Here is a 24,635-nt window from a genome sequence, read left to right as displayed (position 1 = left end):
GCCTCCTTTCTGGGAGGTCAGAAGGGAAGCTGTTAATTTGAAGATGGCCAATAAGGTTCTCAGGGGATGCCAGCCGCGTGTCCTGCACCGTTGTTGTGGAGAGGTGTTGAAAAGAGGAGCAAGTGTAGAGTGAGGACAGAACACTGCTTCTGTCTTCTCAACTTGACCAAGTCACTGCTCTCTCTGAGCCCCAATTCCCACACCCAGAGAGTGGAGCCAGCATTGACGCCTATTGAGGGCTTTCTGAGAATAAGAGGAGAAAATGTAAGTGAAGTATCAGCACTTGGCAGGCACTCAGCTAGCACTCCCTGTGACGTTGTAATTTATAAGATGAAATTTATATTTGGTCTTCCTCTTCACTTCCGGCACAGAGCTTCTAAAGCCTTTGGAAGTTCCTAAGTGATGAGAGCATAAAGGTGTCTTTTGTTATGTGACTGAGGTGATTATTGGAAAGCATCTAAGGCTGGAGGATGGCTGCCAGGAGGACCAACCATGGGATTAGAGTTTTGGAAGGCAGTTTCACCTCCCTGACCTCCAGGGAAGGGAGAGGAGCTGGAGATTGACCTCAATCACCAATGGCCAATGATTCACTCAATCATGCCTACACAGTGAAGCCTCCATAAAAATCCTGAAAGGGGTGGCATCCAGTAAGCTTCCAGGTAGGTGGGGATCTGGGGAGAGTGGCGTGCTCAGAGAAGGCACAGAAGCTCTGTGCCCCTTCCCCATGCTTTGCCTGATACACCTCTTCCGTCTGGCTGTTCCTGAGTTATATCTTTTTATGACAAACTGATATTCTAGTAAGTAAAATGTTTCTCTGAGTTCTGAGATCTGCTCTAGCAAATTAATCAAACCTGAGGAGGAGGTTGCGGGAACCTCTGATTTATAGCCAGTTAGTCAGAAGAACAGGTAACAACCTGGACTTGTGACTGGTTTCTGAAATGGGGAGGGGAGCAGTCTTACAGGACTGAGCTCTTAGCCTGTGGAATCTGATGCTATCTCTGGGTAGATAGTATCAGAATTGAGTTGAATTCTTGGACACCAGCAGGGTCCAAAAATTGCTTGCTATTTTGTGGGAAGCCTCGCAACACATACACGTTGGAATTGGGTCCAGCAACCCCAAATAGTTCCTCATTCTCATCCTTGAGTGAATTAACCCAGAGGCCAGCAGGGCGACTGCCTAGGAAGCACCACACAGTTTTAGCAGAAAAATACACAGTTTATTCTGTGTTTTTAAAGCCACTGAACTGTTCACAGGTAAACTAGGGATGGCATGTGGCAATGTACAGGTTAGAGGTTTTGCCCATAAGAACATCGTCAAGCGAAGAATGAGAAGTTAAGAGGCAATGAGACTTCAGCATCATACATCCTCTGTTTCTGAAAGTAGCAACTGCTAAGGGAACACAGATGAGGGCCACCTAGCTCATTTTCCAGGGTCACAGAGGAAATGATGACACATTTCCTGGAGGAAATGATGTCTAAGTGAAGTTAGACACATGAAAGAAGAGAAAGGATGATGAGAGATGTTCAGGCATTCATTCATTCATTCAACAAACAAGTCCTGAGTGCCTAATATATTCTGGGAACTATTCTAAAAATTGAGGGTACAGTACTGAACATGACAGACGAGGTCTTTGATCTTATAGAGTCAACCTTTCAGCTGGTCGATCAACAATAAATAATTAACAAAATATCAGGAAGTGATCCATGACATGAAGACTGCAATGGAAAGGAGCTATTTCAGACTTGATCGACGTCGAAGACCACTCCAAGGAAGTTCCATTTCAACTGAAACCTGAGAGAGGAGAAGAGTCCAGCCATGTGACCATGCGGACAACTAAAGTATAAACAGAGAGAAGCAGTAGCACCAAGGTCTTAAGTTCAGAGCAAGCCTGGCATGTTCTGGGCACATAAAGAAGGTGATCATCGCTGCCTTAGGGAGCAAAAAGAAGATAGGAAACATAAGAAAGAGGACAGGGTCAGATCTTGTAAAACCATGTAGAGAATGGTAAGCTGTTTGAATTACATTCTAAGTGTGATGGGAAGCCATTGGAGGTTTTAAGAGGGGAGAGTTGTGATCTGATTTACATATTTAAAGATCACGCTAGTTCTTGTAAAAGCAATACAGTTGACCCTTGAACAATGTGGGGTTTGGGGCTCCAGCCTTACACGCAGTCAGAAATGCACTTACTGCTCTCTCTGCCTCAAAAACAGAGGAATTGATAAAGGACTCACCCAAGGGCAGAAAGCTAAAACAGTCTGGATAGAATCTGGACTAAAACCCTACGTTCTTTCAATTCAAACATTGTGATCTAACCAATCCACACTTACTTAATTCAAAGATCTGTGAAATGAAAATGCAGCTGCTGTATTATTGGAAAAAGTCTGTGTGTAAGTGGACCCACACAGTTCAACCCCATGTTGTTCAAGGGTCAACTGTATATGCAAAAGTTCCAGATGAGAGGACATGGTCTACTGAAGAACAAAAGGAAAAAAGGGAAAGAAAATCACCTAGTCCAGCTGAGGGAGCGAGTAGCCAGGGATGATCCTGGAGAGGTTGTCTGGGACCCAGGCTCCGGGGTCTTGGGGGCTGCGACAAAGACTCAGACTTTAACCCAGTGCAACGGATGCTATGGAAGAATTCACAGACGGACGTCAGATTTCTGTTTCAGAAACACATCAGTGACAGTGATGGCTCCAGACACCAGAGTAGGGCTAAAAGTCCTCCTCCCTCAGGCCCAGCATCTCTGTTGTGTAGGTAACACGTGTACTGTAGGAGAGCATGAGTGAGCAGAGGAGAAGCTCAGCATGTAGAAAGAGGGGGAAGCTGAGCGCACACAGCAGCAGGAAAAAAGTCAGAAACCCCCCAGCAGGAACCCCATGGCAGCCCTGTGGCCCTCTCCAGGCTCCGCTAGGCCCTGGGGGCCCTGGATCCCACATCCCCCTCTGTAGGGTTTCTCAAAGAAACCACGGGGCAGAGCTGGGAAGGAGAAGAGTGATTATTATCTCATCCAGACCTATCATTTTACAGATGAAATTAGTTTCCTCATCCCCATTAGCCATATGGCTCTGAGGTTAGTTTCTCCAGGGCTCAGCCACAAAGACTGGCTAGATATATTTTTTTTAAGTCTGGAGATATTGGCTAAAATGACTGTCTCTATTCCCACCACGAATAATCTGCTTTTGTCCCTCCGTCTGTGAAAGGCTACAGGCTCTATATTTAATTTCCCATTACATGACTTTCCCCTGCAGCAAACCCAGAGCCTGGAAGGCTGAGTCTCTGAAAGGCCTTACCCTTGTGCAGTGGGAGGCAGGCGGAGGCAGTCTGCCTGCACGAGGTCATACATTTTTCCAAGAAGCTAGGCTGGGAAACAGGTCTGTCTGCAAGGCACAGTTTCCTTGGATGGATCTACTCCAATTCACTGTGGCTCATATTTTGGGGGTGAAATTTATGGAGCATTGAGTTCGCATGTTGACGCAGAGCCTAGAGATCAGTTTTGACACCTTTTTATATCAAATACTGTCTACGTAGTCATCTGCAAAACAATAATGAAGCACATTCTAAGTGCCAACCCCTCTGCTTGTCACTGAAGACACGATGATAAAGATACAGCCCTGGGCTTCCCTGGTGGCGCAGCGGTTGAGAGTCCGCCTGCCGATGCAGGGGACACGGGTTCGTGCCCCGGTCCGGGAAGATCCCACATGCCGCGGAGCGGCTGGGCCCGTCAGCCATGGCCGCTGGGCCTGCGTGTCTGGAGCCTGTGCTCCACAACGGGAGAGGCCACAACAGTGAGAGGCCCGTGTACCGCAAAAAAAAAAAAAAAAAAAAAAGATACAGCCCTGCCTTAGGAAACTTGAGATTCAGCGATTTTTATTGAAACTGAGAAAACATGAAACAAACACTAAAATCCTAAAATACATGAGCCTCAACCTCAACCTTCCCTCAGATATCCATAAACTTTTTATAACTAAGTGTATACTATCCAGGAGAACAAGTGTAGTTTCTTTTAATTTCAAAAGAAATGAAATTTTACTTGATACAAAGAAATTCTTGAGCAGTGAGTCCTTTACTCTTGGTTACTGGTACATTTATTAAATGCCCAGTGATTGTCTATTGTTGCAATACGTACGGCAGGTCTGGCAAAGGAAGGCTGCAGTGGGGAATTAAGTTTACATACAGGAATAATGATCACACCCCTGATTTCATTTTAACCATCACTGTTAGCCCTGTTTTATTAACAAAGGAACTGAAATCCAGAGAGAGTCAGAAACCTAACCAAGCTCAATTAAGCAGTAATTTCCATCATCCTCAATACTGTCATCTCCATCATAATTAATGTAATAGTCAATTATTGCATATTATTATAGTATAGTAGTAGTATACTATATTATAGTATAGTAGTAGTAGTCATTCATTTACTAATTGACCAAACATTCACCTAATACCTGTTATGTATAAAACATCGAATAAGACACAGTTCCTGCCATCAGGGAGCTCCCAGCTCCATAAATTTAAAAATCCATTCATTAATTACACAACACTGGGTTGTTTCACCTTTTGGTTGTTATGAGTAATGTTATGCTATGAACATTTGCACACAGGTTTTTGCGTGGACTTGTTTTCATACAGTGGAAAGTCACTGAGCTATGAAAAAGTACTGAAGTACTGATACATTCTACAATATGGAAAAACCTTGAAAATGTCATGGTAAGCTAAAGAAGCCAGACACAAAAGGGCATATATCATATGGTTCCATTTGTTTAAAACATCCACAATAGGCAAAATCTATAGAGATAGAAAACAGATTACTGGATGGATTGTCAAGGGCTAGAAGATGACTAATGGGAGTGACTGCTCATGGCTACAGAATTCCTTTTGTGCTAATGTAAATGTTCTAGAACTAGATAGTAATAATGGTTTCACAACTTTGTGAATATATTAAAAATCACTGAATTGTGCACTTAAAAAGGAAGAATTTTATGGTATGTTACTTGTATCTCAATGAAACATGTAAATACACTTTACAAAATAAGTGTGCTATTGAGTGGAGCTCTTTACATGTTTTGGATACTAAGCCTTTATCAAAGACATGGTTTGTAAATATTTTCTCTCATTCCACAGGTTGTCTCTTCACTCTGTTGATTGTTTTCTTTACTGAGCAGAAGGGTTTTAGTTTGATTCGATCTTGTTTATTTTTGTTTTTGTTGACAATGTGCTTTTGGGGTCATAATCAAAAAATTCATTGCCCAGACCAACGTCAAGAAGGTTTTCCCCTGTTTTCTTCTAGTAGTCTTATAGCTTTAGGTCTTACATTTAAGGCTTTAATCCACTTTGAGTTGATTTTTGTATATGGTGTGAGATAAGGATTCAATTTCACTCTTCAGCAATATGGGTACCTAGTTTTCCTAATACCATTTATTGAAGAGATTATCCTTTCCTCATTGTGTGCTCTTGGCATCCTTGTCAAAGATCAGTTGACCATAGACATATGGATTTATTTCTGGGCTCTCTACGCTGTTCCATTGGTTAATATGTCTATTGTTAGTCCAGTATCATACTGTTTTGACTACTATAGCTTTGTCGTGTATTTTGAAATTAGGCAGTGTGATGCCTCTGGCTTTGCTCTTCTTGCCCAAGATTGTTTTTACTATTCTGGGTCTTTTGTAGTTCCATACGAATCTTAGGACAGCTTTTTCTATTTATGTAAAGATCATCACTGGGATTTTGATAGAGATTTTATTAAATCTGAAGTATGGACATTTTAACAATGTCCATACTTGTTAACAATGTCCATACTTGTCCATAATTCTTCCAATGCATGAACATGGGATGGCTTTTTATTTATCTGTATCTTCTTTTGTTTCTTTCATTAATGTACTAGAGTTTTCAGTGTACAAATCTCTCACCTCTTTGGTTAAGTTTGTTCCTAATCATTTTATTCTTGTTATTGCTATTGTAATTGGGAATGTTTTCATCATTTCCTTTTCAGAGAGTTCATTGTTTGTGTACAGAGATACCACTGATTTTTGTATGTTGATTTTGTATCCTGCATCTTTACTGAATGTGTTTATTAGTTCCAACAGTTTTTTGTTGAATATTTAGGGTTTTCTACATAAATAATTATGTCATCTCCAAACAGGGACACTTTTACTTCTTCCTTTCCAGTGTGGATGCCTTTTATTTTCTAATTGCTCTTCCAGTCCAATGGCGAATAGAGGCTAGCCAGAAATTATTAAATCTATTTTTATAGGTAAAGAAAATGAGACGTTCAGATGTTTAGTAAGCTCAAACATTTAGTGTAGGTTGAGCCTAGAATTTACACTAGTCTCTCTGTCTCAAACTCCAGAGCTCATCAAACTTAATCCACCTTCCACTTCAATCCCATTAATAGATGAGACTGCAACCCAAGCTCCAACCTGGACTGGCTTTCCAGTCTACCCACTGAGAGGATCCATTCCTGCTCTCTTCCTCCTCAAGAACATCAGGCAGTCCCCCTCTGTTGCCATGGCAAACCCCATGCGGCCCCACTAACAAAGGGCTGCTGTGCCCTCTGACTAAATCCTGCACACAAGGTCTGATTACCACATGCAAACACAGCTTGGAAAACCTCCCTCAAAATGCAGCTGGCTGTCTTCTTTTTAGCCTTCTAATTTAACATTTTTTTCTATTACCAGAAAAAAAGGCAGGGGGCATATTTCCATATTCTGGTTCTCATTGAAATTCTCTTAGAAAATATGCTTCCCTCAGCTCTGTTCTCACTTCCCACAATCTGCTTTCCTGGCCATGTGGTACCAGCCCCTGTCATCCTCCCTAGACCTTTTCTGTGGCTTAAGAAAGATATAAAGATGGCATACTTAGGGAGACAGGAAAAGTGACAGGAGGTTCTGAGAAATGGTCAGTGCAGGATATAGTTTGCTGGTACAGAGGCCAGGGCCTGTTGATGGAGTGGATGTGGGTGAGGAAAGTGAGCAACCAGGCGGAAAGAGACGCCAAGTCCCGATAAAGGAAAGCTTGGGAGAAGAGCAAGTTTGGGGCTGGTAGAAATCAAGAGATCTGTTCTGTGCAGGTTAATTATGGCCTACTTATTAGACATCCCAGAAGAAACGTAGAATAGACACTCCAGGTGTATGCAGCTCAGAACACCGTGTGAATTAAAGAACTTCATCATGAAACACATGCAACTTTGAAGGATTATAAATATTTTGGTATGCCAAAAACGTAAGGTGTATTATAGGAACCAGGGAGAGACAAGGCAGAGACCAGGTTACAAACAGTCCTCCGTGTTCAATGGAAATCTATTGAAGGTTACTTTTGAGTCAATCTGTAATTACATATGCAATTCACAATTATATTTTCTTTGAAATGGTCTAAAACATCTCTTCTTTGTCTACCTAGAGCAGCAGGGCTTCTCAGCCTTGGTACTATTGACATTTGGGGCTGGGAAATTCTTTGCTAGAGGCACCTGTCCTGTGCACTGGAGGATGTTTAGCAGCATCCTGACCTCCGCCTGCTACGTGCTAGTAGCTTCACTTATCTCCTAAATCAGAACAGACAAAACTGTCTCCAGACATTGCCACATATCCCCGGAGGGTAAGACCACTCCCAGGTGAGAACCATGGACCTGGCAGTAACCAGTGTTATCTATTTGCTGTAGAAGTTCCTGGACCTATTTCTATAGACTGACCTGTACCTGTATTTACCAATAGTACATGTTCTTTTTAACTTTTTCACATACATTCTTTTATGTTATATGCATCGACTTTTAACTTGCTTATTTCACATGCCTTAGTATTTGGGATAGCTAACTATGCTGGTACACAGGAAACTGCCAGGTTTTTGTTTTTTTTTAAATGACATAGTATTCTGTAGTGTGTGTGTGTATATATATATCTATATCTCACAGTATATCTGTATCTATGTTAGCTACCCTTGAACTTGTTTTGTATTTCAAACAAATTTGCAATAAATGTCCTGACATATATTTCCTTATGCACGTGTGTAAATTGTCTCGCAGGCAGACAAACATGGAATTGTTGGCTCCCAGAGTATATGCACTTTTTATTTTGATAAAACTGCCTCCAATAGATTGCTTATAAAAATAGCGGCAAAAATTCCCTCCCTGTATCCAGGCTCCTTTGCGACATGAATCTGTGGCCCCTCCCCTTGTAAGGCAGGGTCGTTTTCTCCAGCTCTTGAGCTTGGGCAGGCTCCATGACTCACTGAGCAGCGGAATGCAGCGCAGTACACAGAGATGAGAACAGGAGGCTGCCTTAGATACAGTCTTTCCCTCAAGGTGTTGGAGTCTTGACCCAAGGGGTGGTCCAGAACATAACAGAGGAAGCAGTAGAGTTTCTAAGGTACACAGAGAAACTTATTATAGAGGGGAGAGGGTAGGAGGTGCTAGGGTTGGGGGGGCATCAAGGAAGTGAGTCAGGAGGGCAAGGGGGTTAAACTATTTCCCAGGGGAAGCCAGGTCTTGAAGGATGGGATGGAGATCACTGATCAGGCATGTCGAGGCACATGCAGAATGGGAATCTTCAGCTTCAGCTTCTCCCAAGACAGAGCTGATTAATCCCGAAGGCTCTGGCCCTGTACCCTTTGGATAAATTACAGGGAAGGCTATCAGATACTGAACACCCACTCATGCGGTGAGATGAACAAGGGCAAGGTAATGAACTAATCCCACTTGGAGGAGTCCAGCCCAGTGCCAGCCTGTCAGCCCACGAAGGAAGGGGTCTATTAAAAGCACATGATTTTTTTTCAGAATATAAAACATATCTCAGATAATTGGCTTAAGGAGGAATTAAAGGGACACATTTCTTTGGGATAAGGAATATGAGAGGCCTGTTGGTTTTGGCTGTGAGTCAAATCAGAGGCTGAGAGGCAAAGTCTTGTGAAGCTTTGGGAAAAATCTGGAAGCATCATCTTTCTCCCTCCCTCCTGCTGCACCAGGATGTCTCCTTTGACATTTGAAATACCCTGTCGTGCTATTCATCTTCTCACCAAAAAAAACTTTTTTCTGAACTAATGCTCAGCTCTAATCACTGGAGTAGCCAGGAGACCCTTCTTTGTTTTTTTCGCCCTTACTCTCTCCTCCACTCTTCTCTTCTTTGCCCCCCTTTTTCTTTTCCCTTTAGGGCTGTTTCCAATAGAAAAGAATCATTTCTCTAAGAAGCACAGAGATTCTAGTTAATGGTTTAGTCGTTTTGGAGAAGAATAACAGCAAGGCTGCCTTGTCTTCCTGGTACAGACTTCTGTGTACATGAGGTAATATATTAGGACATTCATTGCCAAGTTGTTTGAAATACAAAAAAGAAAAAAGAAAGAAAGAATAACAAACTAAAGATCCAATAACATAGATACAGATAAATAAACTGTGCTGCTACAGCCTTACTACAGAATATTATGCCACTAAAATAAAGCTGACAGCTTGCTATGTACCAGCACGTACACAGGTATCAAAAAACACAAAGATGTATGAAATAAGCAAGTTAAAAATGGATGCATATCACATAATGGCATTTGTGAAAAAGAAAAACAACACGTACTAACGAAATACTACATACGTGAAAAAGAAAAACACAACAGAACCAGAAAATGAACAGAACATAGTAAACACATGTACAGGTAAATGTATAGAAATAAGCTTTCACAGCAAATGGAGGGGTCTGCTAGAACCAATGCTAGGTCATTGGGGACATTCGGCAGTGTCTCAAGAACACTGGTGGAGATCAAAACAGTTGGGCGGAGGGATGGTGCTCCTGGCATGTAGTGGATGGAGTCCAGGGTGCACAGGACAGTCACCCCCAGCAAGGAAATTATCCAGCTCAAAAGGTCAGTAGTAACAAGGTTGAGAAGCCCTAGATAAACAAAGAGGGCCTAAGGATTACACAGATGTCAAAGAAGTTTATCTTTAATGTTTAGACCTTTCGAATAAAATGCAATTGCACATTGCTTATGTAATTATAAACTAATTGAAAATTAACTTTCAGTAGATTTCCATTGACAATGGAGGACCCTTTGTTACCTGATCCCTGCCTCTCTCTCCCAGCTCCCTCTCGTGCATCTGACATTTTTGGCATACCAAAATGTTTATAGTCTTTTAAAGTTTCATGTGCTTCGTAATTGCCTTTTTTTCCCCACATGATGATCCTTCAGCTCAGAAAGCCTCTCTCTTCCTTCTTTGCCTAGTGACATCCTGGTCGTTTTCCAGAACCCAGCTCAAGTACTATTTTCTCTGCTCTTCCCAGGTGAAGCTGCTCGTCTCCTCTTCTCTGACATCTCTGCAGCACCTAGGCATCTGGGATTATCATTAGACCTCAGCACCCTGACATGAGGAGGCTGGCTCTGTAAAGCCCTAACCCAGCCAGTCATGAGGGACATTCTGGCTTCCTACACACCCCATCGAAACACACAAAGGACAGGTCACACGTCACACGAACTGTATCATGTGACCCCTACAGAGAATGAGGCACACACCTCATGTTAGCAGGGGTCACACACTCAAACATCCACTGGGGTGTTAGATGCTGTGAATGTGAGTGGCCATGGAGGGAGCTGCAAAACTGGAAAGAACAGCCCCAGCTAGAGGGGCAAATTTGGCTACTTCCTACTGGTTATTTCCATGTAGGCCCCATGTTGCCAGATTTTCCAAGATAAGTTGGAAATTTGGAATTTTATTGTACAATTTCTCAATGCTCAAAGTTTAATATCTAATTCAAAACTCCATGATTATTCTGCAAGTGAAACAATAATGCATCAAAGGATTAGATCTGTCGTAATGGCTACTGATTTCTCAACTCTGAATTATAACGATTCATAAATGAAATTACTGAACTGAATAAAAAAAGAAATGGAAATTATAGTCTAGTACAGAGGACAGGCACCAAGACACACGAGAACCTAAGATAGCTCACCTATCACACAATCGTTAACATACAGACCCACCCGACAGAAACATCAACCCTTGCCAGCACCAAAGTGACACCTTCTCCTGTGAGGATGAGTAAGTGAAGGGGCTGGAAAGAAGAACCAATTCTTTCTCCCTGAAACTTCTCAGATGACAGAGGGTCCTATTCTGTGAACTGAGGTGGGTGGGAACAAGAGAATAAGAGAGAGGATATTTCTCCTACAATAGTGGTAATAAACTAGATTCCTCTTGAATATGATTCGATGATCCCATGAACTGTTTGCAAACACACAACTCTCAGGTTTGTTGAATGACTAGTAGACAGATATCACAGAGGACAATTATTCCAGGCTCATGCAAGTTCTCTCTGTTACCAGCTGCCTCATGAACTGCACTCCTTGGAGCAGAATCACGATGGACAATGTCCAGATGATCTTTTCATCTCGTGGCCCTCAAAACCCAGCCAAGGCTGGGAGCCAAGTGAGAGCAGGAAAGGGGCCTGGGCCTCAATTTCTGATCTGCCACAACCTTGCCAAGTGTCTTTGGAGCTGACTCCATTCTCCTATGTCTCCAGTGGGATCCATGTTTTAGGATCTTGGACATTGGCCTCAGGCATTTGTCTCTGCATATCACATGGAAAGAGAGACTGGCTCCTGGTGGAGCCCATTCAGACAAGTAGGGAGGAAGGGACACATGATCAGACTTCCCCGACAAGGGGAGACTATAAGGTAAAGCCCCTCCACATGCAACACACCGAAACATGCACTGTTGCCATGGAAACCCCATAATGCAGGGTGAGTAAATGCAGACTGAATAGATCCCATCCAAAATGCTTGCTGAAGCCGCTGCATTCAGCCCCTTTCATCACCAGACCCGGAGTCCAGCTGGAGCCAGAATTAGTGATGGGTAAAGAGCTCAAAAGGCTGCTGGTCCCCTTCCAGGGAATCTCCGATTTATGTAAAGTCTCTTGGGTTTGGAAGATTTGAGCGGCCCAGTAGTCCCGTGAGAGTTGTGGTTCCCTTCTTTCTCTCATCCGGGGCCACAAACTAGCATCTCACTCTGTGGTGGGGGAGTGGTGAGGAAGCTAATCAAAGCAGCTTTTAAAAGGCTTTCAGAGTTTGCAAAGAAAAGATGTTTTGGGTAGAGACCAGAGCACAGTTTTGCTCCCAGCCTGTTTCCCCTTCTTTCTTAAACACACACAGATTGAGTTAGACTCTACAGCAACGAGGTCGGAACAAGCAAAATCTTTTAACAAAGCTATTAAACATGATTTTCTTTCCACACAGAGCGGCAGCAGCTATGGGTCATATGTAAATCCTGAATGCCCAAAGTTCTATTCTGAAAAGCTTACATTCATTAGAGTAAATAAAAACATGCCCCACCCCTCTTTTCTACAGATGCGTCCAATCAAGTTATATGAAGACTTTAATAGCTAGCCAGAGCCCACCTATAGAGCTGAACTGTATTTCTAGGCTTCTAGGGTAAAGTAAATAAATATAGAAGTGGCAGAGGCCATTTAACAGGAAATATCTCAGGAGATTTTATGGACCACGTGGACCGATCCATCTCATGGGGACAGCTAACGTGTCAGATCAACTGGACTCAGAGAAAAGTAAGTTTGTAAAAGCTTTACTTCTTCAAAACTGTAATGGTTTCCTGCAACCCCTCCTTTAAATGTCGTTATTCTCCTCACACAGCTCTTACTGCTCTGGCCCATACGGATGAGGGCAAACGAGAGGTAACATTATCAGAAAGTCAACAATCATTTCCTTTCCCCTGAGATGTCTTAGAGATCTTAAATTTATATAACAGAGAAGAGAAAGGAAAAATTCTTTGCTTTTCCCATTTAGAGTCTTAGGGAAGATGGTATTGTTAAATTCTGGAGGTGTATTTTCTTAATGAGGCTTTCCAACTCAATTAGCTGGGAATAAAATGAGGGGAAATTCATAATAAAGCCAATATGTAGATGTGTGATTTCCCATAGGATTCTGCCTTGACAAGGGCTGTCAAGCCATTCTGCGATCACGTCGCTGGGATGCCAAAAGGAGGCACAGGGAGACAGAGCAAATCCAGCTCAGGGCACTTGTGAAATAGGCTAGGCTCATAAGCAGTATTTTCTGCTCTCCCTTCAGGGGTAACTCTCAACTCCTAAATGTGCTCCACCACTGTCTTTGCTGCCGGGAACAAAAAGCTCAGGGGACTCACCAAACCCACCTACACAGCTCCTCAGCTTCTCCTACCTGGCCTGAGTCTCTCTCCTGGTCCAGAGCCTGAAACGGGAGATGCCCAATAGATTCCAGTTTTCTCTTCCCTTTGCATAAATCGCTTATTCGTATCTGGTTCAAAGTACTTTTACAGTCATTTTATTGACAGACTTTCACCCTAATATTTTTGGCTAAGCTAGGCAGGGATTAGAATTCCCATTTTAAAAGTGGTGATATCAATTTTTCAATGACCCCTCAAAACTTCCAGGATAATGTTCATCTTGTTAGGATGACCTACGTATTAGCCACTTCCTGGTCTGGCCTCTGCCTCCCTCTCCAGCTTCTCTTTCCTTAACTCTATCCCCTGTGATGCATTAAAGTTATGCTGAACTACTCATACTTCCTTGACCTATGGTACGGTTTCACACCATACCTTGACTCTTGCTTTTCCTGACCCCTGGAATGCCTCAGCCCCACCCTCTGGTCGGTAGACGCATCCTGTCAACTTCTAGGCGTGCTTCAAGATTCAGACCAGGCTTCCTGCAGGGAAGCCTTCCCTGACGCTTTTTCCTCTCCCAGGCTGATCAAAAGTCTCTGTTATTAACCTGCATCATACCAACCACTTTGTAGAGTGTTTGCCTATTCCCATGTCAACTTTTGCCCACCTGACTATGAGTTTCTAAAAATACAGGAATATCTTGTTGCAAATGATAGTAAACACGAATCAACGTGACCTTACTTTTTTCAAAATAGGAGAGGGAACGTATTGGCTCAGTAACTCAGTGTAGTACTTAGGGCACAGCTGGACTCTGCAGCTCAAGTGATATCCCTGGAATTCTACCTCCCCTAGTATTCAAGCTCTACTTTCTTTCTTTCTTTTCTATACGGACTTTATTCTCAAGAAACATTTCCCTCCACACAGCAGCTCCTAGAATAGAATAAGCAAGTGTGAAAAGGACACAAATAAGTTTGGAGAGAAAGCCAAGCGCTAGATCAAGCAGAGGGTAGTGGTCACGTTAAGGACTTTGGGTTTTATAAATGCATCGGAAAGCCTTGGGGGATTTAAACACGAGAAATAGATATACACTAAGACAGTCACTTTTGTTTCCACTGGAGAAAATGAATGGGAGAGGCAGAGCGTGGGACAGAGTCAGCAGCTATGAGGCTGTATAAAAACGTAGGGAGCACGAGTCTGGTGGCTTGAACTAAGATGCTGGCAATAAAGATGCAGAAGAGTGGACAGAGCCAGGATATACTTTGGAAATGAAAATTGGAAGATTTGATCATGGATTGGATGGAGAAAGTGGTTATGGAAAAGGAGAAAGCAAGGATGACTTCTTTACTTAGGACTTGAGCAATTGGTGATACCAGTGTCTGAATAAAGAGACACTGGTAGGAAGAGCACAGCAAAGAGAGGAGGGGCAAGTTTGGAGGGCAGAGTCGACAGTTCTATTTGGATATGTTCATTGTTCATGGGACATTTAGGTGGACTTCAGTCTGGTTTGTGCACAGATTGTCTGCCCATACCTGCCCCAGACCTGGGTCTAAAATATGGTATCTAGTAGCTGACCAGGGAAGAAAAAATGTAGAAAAATTTAGGGAATACAGACACTGTGATTGACAAATAGAGATCACCTTTTAAGTCTTGAAATTATCACTGGAGAAATTTGCACTTAACGATAACCAGATAACCAGATCTGGGTTCTATTACCAGCTCTGTTACACTCTGGCTGTGTGATCTTGGTCAATTCACCATCCCTCTCTGAACCTTAGCTTCCTCAACTATAAATGGGGATAATTCTACATCCCTCAATTTCAGAGCTTTTTTGAAGATCTGCATGTTAAAAGGTATTGCATACAGTACGATTTCACGCAGATGTGGAATATAAAAGACAAACAACAAACGAAATGAACAAACCAAACCAAACAGAAACAAACATGTAGTTACAGAAAACAGAGTAGTGGTTACCAGAGGGGAAGGGGCAGGGGGAGGGCGAAATGAGTAAAGGGGATAGACTGTATGGTGATGGATGGAAACTAAATTTTGGGTGGTGAGCAACCTGCAGTGTATACAGAAGTCAAAATAGTAATGTTGTACACATGAAACTTACATAATGTTATAAACCAATGTTACCCCAATTAAAAAAAAAAAAAACTCATGGTAACAAAAATTTGTTTGACTTAGGTTATATCTACAATGAACTATATTAAAATTTTTTTGACTAAAAAAAGGTATTGCAAATGGTAGAGCAATAAATATATATAAATCAGAATTATGATCATTTTAATATATACACAGACATCAAAACCAAAGGAATTTTTATTTGAAAGTGAGCCGTGTAAGAAAACTTGGGTACATTCTTTTTTCAGGCCCTAAACCTTTGAAACAATACCAAGAACAATCTCAGGCTTCTGGAGTCAATGAAACACTTTGTTTACTTTGTGTTTTAAACTCTCCCATCACCCCCAGTTAGTTACTCACAGCTTGTCCCCTGTGGCTGAGGCTAAAATGTATTTCGCCCCCTGTATGTCCCAGTTTCTCAGGCTAAATCCATTCCATTTGGCTGAAGGAAGAGGCCAGGCAATATTCAACATGACTTCCCTCTCCCTGGCCGCCAGACAGCTGTGAGATGAGCTCCAGGATTTTGCCAACAAAGGACTGCGGCTGAAACAACCACCTGTGAACTGAACTTTGCAGGTTTTATTTATTCCTTTTTTAACAGAAAAGCCTGGGAATGCCCAGGAAAGGGATGAGATCATCTGTCTGGTCTGTGAGCAGCATGCTCCTCAGGCCTTCTCATTCCACATTACATCATGCTGGAAAGAGAAAGCGTCTGGATACTCCTTACGCAATCTGCAGGGGTGTGAAGCCAAGGAGATGCTGCTGGCTATGTCGTGATTCCCCAACTCTGCTCACACAGGAGCACGCACTCCCATTAACTCTGCCAACAGTTACAGAATGCCCACCGTGTGCCTGGGATGTTCAACGTAAAGATAATCTTGCACATTCATTAACTTATTCATTTACTTAATAAGTGTTTATTTTGAGTGTTTACTACGTGACAGGTACTATTATAGGTGCTGGGGATAGAGAGGTGAACAAAACACATAAAAATCCCTGCCTTCATGTGGCAGGCATTTTACTGCAAGAGATGACCAATTAACAAATCAACATCTAACTATATAATACATGGTCAGAGAAGTGCTCCGAAGTAAAAATGAAGCAGGATGAGAAAACAGAGCGTATAGGATGGCTATTTTGGATAAGATAATCAAGGTAAGTCCCTCTAACAAGGTGATGTTTGTGCAGAGGCCAGAATGAATTGAAGCATGTACCAATAAACGTCGCTGGAGGAAAGCAAGATATCTCCAAGCAGAGAGAACAGCAAGGGCAAAGGTTCTGAGACTACAGAGTGTTTTAGTTAGAGAGGCTACTGTTTTTCACATCCATTATCTTGGAGCATCTATAATCCCATAGCCCCATGCTAACCCCAGGAGAGATTCTTTCCATCATCATACAGCCATACAGGTGATAAAACTGTATATCCAAGATGGTGTCATACACCTTCTCTGTAAACAAGTCTACATATATATATATATCTCTCTCTTATATATCGCAGACTCAGCCCTCACTCAGTTCTGCTTTTATTTAATTCTCACATGTGCTTTCTGTTAGACGTTCTTTCTATAGAAGGAAAATTAAAGTAAGAGTTTTGTGACTGAGATTAATAGCAAAGAAAAGCAAGAGGGAAGAATCCTCCCACTTCCTCTCTGGTTTGCATATGAATATTGAAGGTCTTGCTACTTTTGAAGAAAAAGTTCTAGACAGTCTATCTAGTTACATCTTTGGTCATGTGTAATGCACCAGCCAGTTGAGAGTTATTCCATTCCATTCCATTCCATCCTGGTGCCCAGGATGACAGAAAACCACCATTCTTTCCGTGGACCAAAGGGACAGGCTGGCTGTTGCTATGGGCACTTGCATTCAGTGCAAAGAGTTGCTCCAAACTGACTTGTGTCAACCTTTTGTCTTAGCCCTTCATAATCATGAACAGACATTATTACTCAAACTGTCACTAAAACCACCTTCAAAAGGTTCTTTTACAGATAAACATTGGGGAAGCCTTCAAACTCATCCATTTTGCTAATAATTAGGACCCAGTTTCATGAAGCTTAGTGTGTCGAGGCTCTGATTGGGTCTGTTTTTTAAAAAAGGAAGAAATGGTAACAGAAAGCAAAGGAGAGTTAAGAATGAAGGAAATGGGGAAATGAATTAACATTAATTATGTACCAGGCACATTTAGTCCTCATTATAACCATATAAGGTAGATATCTTTATTCCTGTATAACGACAATGTGAAGTTTATGAAGATTCCAGAAAGAGCTAAAGATCAAATAGTTGCTGAAGGCCTCAGTTGAGATTCAAACCCAGGTTTAGCTTCTCTCTACTAATCTATCTGCTAAGGCCTTCATTTTCTCTCTGAAAAGTCAGAGATAGTCAAAAAGTCCATGATTTCTGGTGTCTACAGCTCTATTAAAATTGTTGATCATTAAAAGTCCAAGAGACTGAAATTTTTGCCTGGTACACCCAAATTCTAGCAGTTCCATCTTTAAACAGAGGATAATATCCCTTTAAAATAAGCATTCCAAAAAGTTCTGGCCCCCAGCTCCTGCCTCCCATTTGAGGATATTCAGTGGGGCTCCTATAATAGACATAAATAGCACTGGGTAATCCTCAAGGCTCCTCGCCGAGGGACCACTGATGCAGTCTGAGGTTTGGATGACACTGTCACAGGAAGGACTGGAAGCAAATAGTATTGTGATGCTTAGAATGATGGCTTCTTTACAGAGGAGGTAGAACTATTCCCACTAAAATTATTTCACAAGTTACTTTGATTCATCACGCAACTTGTCAGGTCATGATTATCTGTTTACATGGCTGACTTTCCATTGGGAATGCTGGCTGGCCCTGGAGAACGGGTACCATGCCTTAGTCATCTCTATGTCCCCGCAGCATGCCACAGTGTTGGTGCTCCATCAGATTTTAGTAAACTGATGTCAGTTATCTGCTGCTGCAAAACAAACCACTCAAAACGTGTGGCTTAAAGCAAACACCATTTCTTCAGCTCACAATTCCACGGGTCAGCAATTCAGGCAGGTAGAGCTGGTGGCTCTTCCGGTCGCTGCCCGGCTCCCTCATGAGAATGAGTTTAGCTGTGTACAGCCAGGCAGTTCAGTTTCTGAGTGTGGCTGCCCACGTGTGTCTCTCCCCCTCCTGCACCCTGGCCCAATTCTGTTCCCACAGCATAGCAGGGATGGCAAGAGCAAGTGAGAGAAACAGAAGCACGCCAAAACAAAACTTCTTACAGCCTAGACTCAGACTGGCACGTTATAACTTCTGTCACATTCTATTAGGTGAATCAAGATACAAGGGCGGCCAGATTCAAAGCCTGGGCAAACAGACTACCCTTCGATGAACGGGCGGCAACATCACATGGCAATGGATGTGGGATGAGCAGAGAATCAGGGCCATTTTTCCAACCGACCGCAAAATACTTGTCATGAATGAAATGCACAGCAAATCAAATTATAATATGAGATCTGTTTTCTCACCAAAATTAATGCCCCCCTAATAAATAGTTTACTTTCTAACCCAGAAGAAGGAGCTAGAGGTATCCAATCGCAAACGTGAGACAGCCCATATTCCACACGCAGCAAAGACCAGGACACGAGACACGAAAGGTCTGATGTTCCACATTAGAAGACTGAAGTTCATGGTTTTTGTTTTGGTTTGGTTTTTCCCTGGGGAGAACAAGAGTCTCCTGACCTAATTGTCTGCATGGATTTAAGTTAATGGTGCCAATTCTCTGTTTTACCCCGAGAGGCAGTGATGGATGATTTGGTGAAAGAACATGCTTTGAAGTCAGGCAGACTGAGTTTCAAATTCTGCCCCCCCGCACGCTCTAGTCACATGACCCGGTAAACTCACTCTTCCGGGTTGGTTTCTTTATAAGATGGGGATGAATAATAACCACTATGCATGTCTATTATGATTATTAAATGAGATGGTATATGCACAGCACTTAATACGGTGCCAGACACAACAGAGGTCACAAATACATATTAGTCCCCTTCAAATCTTTCTTCCCTGAGCCTCTCTGCACTGCTGGAGGGTACCTTCCCATAAACCCAGGATAGGAAGAAGCTTCTTGAAACATCGTTCTGGGAATACTCAAATGCAATAGTAAACATTGGGCATCATTTTCACTGAAAATTAGAGTAAGTTAAGTAACTTAACTGAACAGCAATTTAAACAAGTACTTCATATAAAAAACATACATGTGAATTCGTATCTGGCCAGTATTTAATTAATAAAACATGTGGCTTCAAAGAAATTTCCAGTGGGCAGGAGTCCACTTTAGGCTATACTATAGGTATGTCCCTATAGTTGAGCAGATTTTGGAGGTAAAAGTTTTGTTTTGTTTTGTTTTTCGTGGCCTCTCCCGTTGCGGAGCACAGGCTCCGGACGCGCAGGCTCAGTGGCCATGGCTCACAGGCTCAGCCGCTCCGCGGCATGTAGGATGTTCCCAGACTGGGGCACGAACCTGCGTCCCCTGCATCAGCAGGCGGACTCTCAACCACTGCGCCACCAGGGAAGCCCGGAGGTAAAAGTTTAAGAATCAAATGTAGGGTAATACCCACCCAGGGCCCATCTTGCCATTAGGGATTCTTAGAGATATTGATTTCTCTACTTCCATGCCTGCAACTGAAAAAAATTCCCTCTGCTTTTTCTTCCATTCCCGGTCCTTCCTTCCTGAAAAGAAAACTGGCTGACATAAATTTCTCCTTTGCTCTAGTTCATGTTCCACCTTCCAGCTGAACCTCCCCCCACCTCTCCACTCACACCCAATACTTACTTTTCCCCCTTTTCCCACATTCCAGAAGATTCCAGTGTGATTTGTTCAGCTTTTAGATAAGCTTTGACTACCTGAACACTGCTCATAAAAGAGCCTGGTGGGAGGGGAATCAGCCAGTCTGTGATGAGTTTTCCTGCCTAGCTCCAGCTTTCCGACAGAGCGATATATTTCTTGTGGGTCACCTTCGTATGTCAACATTCAGTCCAAACTCCCAGACATCAGTGCAGATCCATCTCAGTTAACTACGATCGCCACTGACATGGCATGCATCACGTCCCGTCCTTTCGACACAATGAGGTCACCAGAGACTAAAAGAACTGGATGAGTTATGTAGTTTTAAATGCATTCACATAGACACCTGTCCAGAGCAAAGAGGTTCTGAAATCAGACAACTGGGCAGCAGGGGGTTGGTTCCAAGCTCTGAGTCAGGAAACAGAGCTGAGCTAACTGATTCACAGTCAAGCCCCCATGCACCTCTGACTGTGCGTCTTTGAGAAGTGAGTTCATTTCTCTTTGCCTCAGTCTCCTCACTTGTGCAATGCAGATGATAATGCAATTTACCTTACAAGATTGTCGTGGGAATTGAATGAGTTAACTGGGTGCTGGCATACACAAACGTTCGATTTCTGAAATTGACATATACACACTAGTATTTATACATAAAACAGATAACTGATAAGAACCTGCTGTATAGCACTCAATACTCTGTAATGACCTATATGGGAAAAGAATTTAAAAAAGAGTGGAGATATGTATAACTGATTCACTTTGCTGTACAGCATAAACTAACACAACATTGTAAATCAACTGTACTGCAATAAAAATTAATTTTAAAATTATCTGCAGTTCCAATTAGTTTATTGCTGTGTGACCTTGGGCAGGTTAACAAACCTTTTTGCATCTCAGTTTACAAATAGAGATAACAACATTTGCCTCAAAAGATTATTGTAAGAATTCAAGGTATGGTACATGATTAGCAATACACTCAGAGACTAGTAGCCGATATTTTCATCCCCCATGAAGTCAATAAGCAGGATAATGACTGCCTGAGGCAAATGAGGAGTTATTTTAAATATCAAATCACACTTGAAAATTAAGTCTTAGGAATATATTCTGTAGAGAGACAAACATGAGAAGGGAGGGCACTGGAATTGACCAATTGGATTTAAGTTACTGAATCCACCACTTAGCAGGAGCAAGACATGTTATTTGACTTCTCTTTGTTTCTTTCTCCTCATCAGAAAGACTGGAAAAATACCACCTACCTTGCAAGACTATTGCAGGATTAAATGGGATCCTACGTAAAGCACTTGGCACGTTGTTACAGCTCAATAAATGGTGTCTATTCTAAATCAAAGGTCTCAGACAGCAAAAACGAGCTGTAATTTTTATTAATATGAAGCGAATTTAAAAAAAACAACAACATGATTTATCCTTGTGAACTTGGCTCGGGCTAAGTTAATGAAGACGGAAGAGAGAAGAGAAATGGGGGTTAGAAGGACTAAGTATACAGAGCAGGCAGGGAGTTTCGCTGAGGTTAGCTATAAGGAATTTGTGGTTTGATTCAAAAGACTTTGGCTTTATGAGGTTTGAAGGCCCTTTCAAAAGGAAAACCAGATGTATCAATGGAAAATTTATGCAAACAGTGCGATCTTCAGCAAATGCTGCTTTGAGTCTAATTCTGTTATACTGGGTAGGCGCTGCAGTGGAGAGGGATCCTGGGGTATTTTTAAAAACTCATTTGATCCTGTCTTGCAGACCTTTGCTGATGTCCTCAAACGGGGCAGGTCATGAGACCAGTACTTTGTAAGCAAAAAGTCCCAGAACCAAGAATGATTACACCACTATAGCCAGAAAGCTGTAGGGTTTCCCATCTCAGACTCCTGCTTTAAATTGTTGAAGAAAGCCAGGCTTTTTTCCCCAGGAGTCCTGCATGTTCAGGACCAAGGCTCTCCCAGCACAGTCAACAGGGATGAGTTGCTTCTCAAAGCACCCCTGTCACTTGCCCCTAAGTCCCACAGGTAAAGGGGAATCATGAGATAATTAATAGTACTTACGTTAAATTTCTTCGGCACCTAAACTGCAAAGACAATAAATTTTCTATCGAGTTTTTGAGAATTAACTGGCAGGCCTCATGAAAAGGCTTGGAATGCTTGAAAATATACAATGAAAAATCATCTCAAGATAACGAGACAAATGTATATAGTGTGGGTGTTTACTATGAGGTGTGGTGAGTAAACTGGAGAGGCCAGGACCCCGGAACGGAGGGGGCATAAGGACATTAGCAGAAAAAGTGAGATACAAAGTGAGTGCAGGTAGCTTGGGGATGATGAGGACTGGGTGAGCCAACATTGGGCATATGCTGGGCTCTTCCCTTTATGGGTCCCTAGACATACTTGCTGGGACAGGTGTTGATTTTTAAAGGGGCTGCATGGAGGTAGGTAGCCAGAGAAGTACAGTCAGGGACCAAAGTTAAACTCTTATATCTTTAAGTCCATCCTGCCACCACCTTCTAGGGATACTCATCAAGGCAGCTGAGACTGTTTCTCTCACCTTACTGGAAAGAAGTTTAGGGAAGGGGCAAAAGTAAACAAAATGCCAGACAGGAGGCAATACAGTATGGTGATTAAGAAGACTGACTCCGAAATTAGACAGCCTGAGATACTGACCACAGCAGAGTTCTGAATTTATATTTTTTTGCTTCTAAAGTACATGCTCTTAACTAACTCTGTGAACATCCACAGATAAAATGTACTAACTCTGCTAACCTGAATAATATGTTTAGAGACTTCCTCTTCCCTATCCTGGCTCTATAAATGATCAGAATAAGAAATCTGATATATCCATTTGAGGTCAGAAGTACAGTGAGCAGTGTTTCAAGTCAATGAAGGATGCGGTCTAAACCAGGTTCATATTATGGTCCATTCTGCGTATCCAAACGGGTCGGCCCAACCTTGAGTATGACTCAGTTGCTGAAGCAAAGGTGTATCACCTGTGGCTCAACAGTGGGGAAATAAAGGTAAGAGCAATTTCCTTAAATGGGCAAAGCCTAAGTAATTGGGAGGGGAGGGGAGAACATCTCCCAATCCCACTGATGCCCACTGCCTCAGTCCCAAATCTTCGGTCATGTCCCTGTATGACTGTCCATCTACTACAAGGATATTGAAGTGATCTCTAAATTTCAGACCTATTTGTGGCATAGATTGGTAAAATTTCTAAATATCCATTCTCCAGTTCTAGTAGAGAAACACAAAACCCGGTTTTTATGTGGGCCCAATGGTTGTCCATGTAAAGATTACATTTTTCCATCTTCTTTGTAGCTGGATATGAACCTGTGGCTAACTTCTGATGGATGAATAAAGTCGAAGTGTGTTGTGCAAGCTTCTGAGACTCTTCTTCATGAGACTGTTGAAGACCTCCTGCTATGGTCTGAATGTTTGTGCCCACCCAAAAATCATACGTTGAAATCGTTTTTGTTTTTTTTTTTTGCGGTACGTGGGCCTCTCACTGTTGTGGCCTCTCTCGTTGCGGAGCACAGGCTCCGGACGCGCAGGTCCAGCGGCCATGGCTCATGGGCCCAGCCGCCCCGCGGCATGTGGGATCCTTCCGGACCGGGGCACGAACCCGTGTTCCCTGCATCGGCAGGCGGACTCTCAACCACTGTGCCACCAGGGAAGCCCCATATGTTGAAATCTTAATGCCCAATTTTATGATATTAGGAGGTGATTAAGTAATGAGAGTGGAGCCCTCATGAATGAGATTAGTCTTCTTATAAAAGAGACTCCACAGAGTTCCCTAGCCCTTCCACCATGTGAGGGCACAGCGAGAGGTCGGCAGTCTGCAACCTGCAAGAGGACTTCCCCCAGAAGCCCATCATCCTGGCACCTTGATTTTGGACTTCCAGCCACCAGAACTGTTTAAAAGCCACCCAGTCTCTGACGTTTTTTTATAGCAGCCTGGATGAACTAAGACACTTCCCATAGTTCTATTCTTATTGATCACCGTTCTCTGAATGCCACCTGGACTAAGAATTTGGAATATGAATCTAAAGGCCAAATACAGGGATGGTTGGAAAGACTTAGATTTCCTGAGAAGAGCCACTAGAGCAGTCCTGGACCACTTAACTCCAGACTTTTGCATGAAAAACAAACTTCTGCTGCCTTAAAACCAGTATTAATTTGGAATTTTCCATTACTAGCAATCAAACCTAATCCATAAATAATAGGTCAATCCTGTCACCTATCCATGGTTCCCAGCTGATCTCAGAGAAAATTCCAACCCCCTTAGCAAAACATTCAAGGTCCTAACAAACTGTATATTTTTTAACCTACTATTTTAAGTACTTTTTAAACTACTCTTTTAAGCTTCCCATTTATGTTTTAACAAAGCAGCAATACCTAATGATTTGCATGTCCCTAAGTGTTCACAGTTTGTCCTGTGAATGTCTCTACACATACTGTCAACTTCTGCTTTGAATGTCATCTTCACTCGTCTGACAGAAAAGTGCCACTTTCTCTGACAAACCATCTCTTACCCCTTGGGCAAACATGTATGCTCCTTCTACCCTATTCCAGTTGTACCTAATCAGTCATCCCTTTAACCATCAC

The 24,635-nt window shown here is 42.5% G+C and overlaps 2 long non-coding RNA genes across 4 annotated transcripts in view; one reads left to right on the top strand and one right to left on the bottom strand.

Moving 5' to 3' along the window:
• Nucleotides 1-24,635, bottom strand: part of LOC109551961 (uncharacterized) — a 201,988-nt gene that overhangs the window by 119,866 nt on the left and 57,487 nt on the right. The gene's annotated exons all lie outside the window — the stretch shown is intronic.
• On the top strand, nt 510-11,133 carry LOC141278906 (uncharacterized). The gene is made up of 3 exons (XR_012332308.1): nt 510-659; nt 4,600-4,705; nt 10,249-11,133. It is a non-coding gene; the product is annotated as an uncharacterized lncRNA (long non-coding RNA).

This window comes from Tursiops truncatus, chromosome 6 (genome assembly GCF_011762595.2).
Source record: "Tursiops truncatus isolate mTurTru1 chromosome 6, mTurTru1.mat.Y, whole genome shotgun sequence".
Taxonomy (NCBI): Eukaryota; Metazoa; Chordata; class Mammalia; order Artiodactyla; family Delphinidae; genus Tursiops; species Tursiops truncatus.
This window is presented reverse-complemented; position numbering and strand designations above follow the sequence as displayed.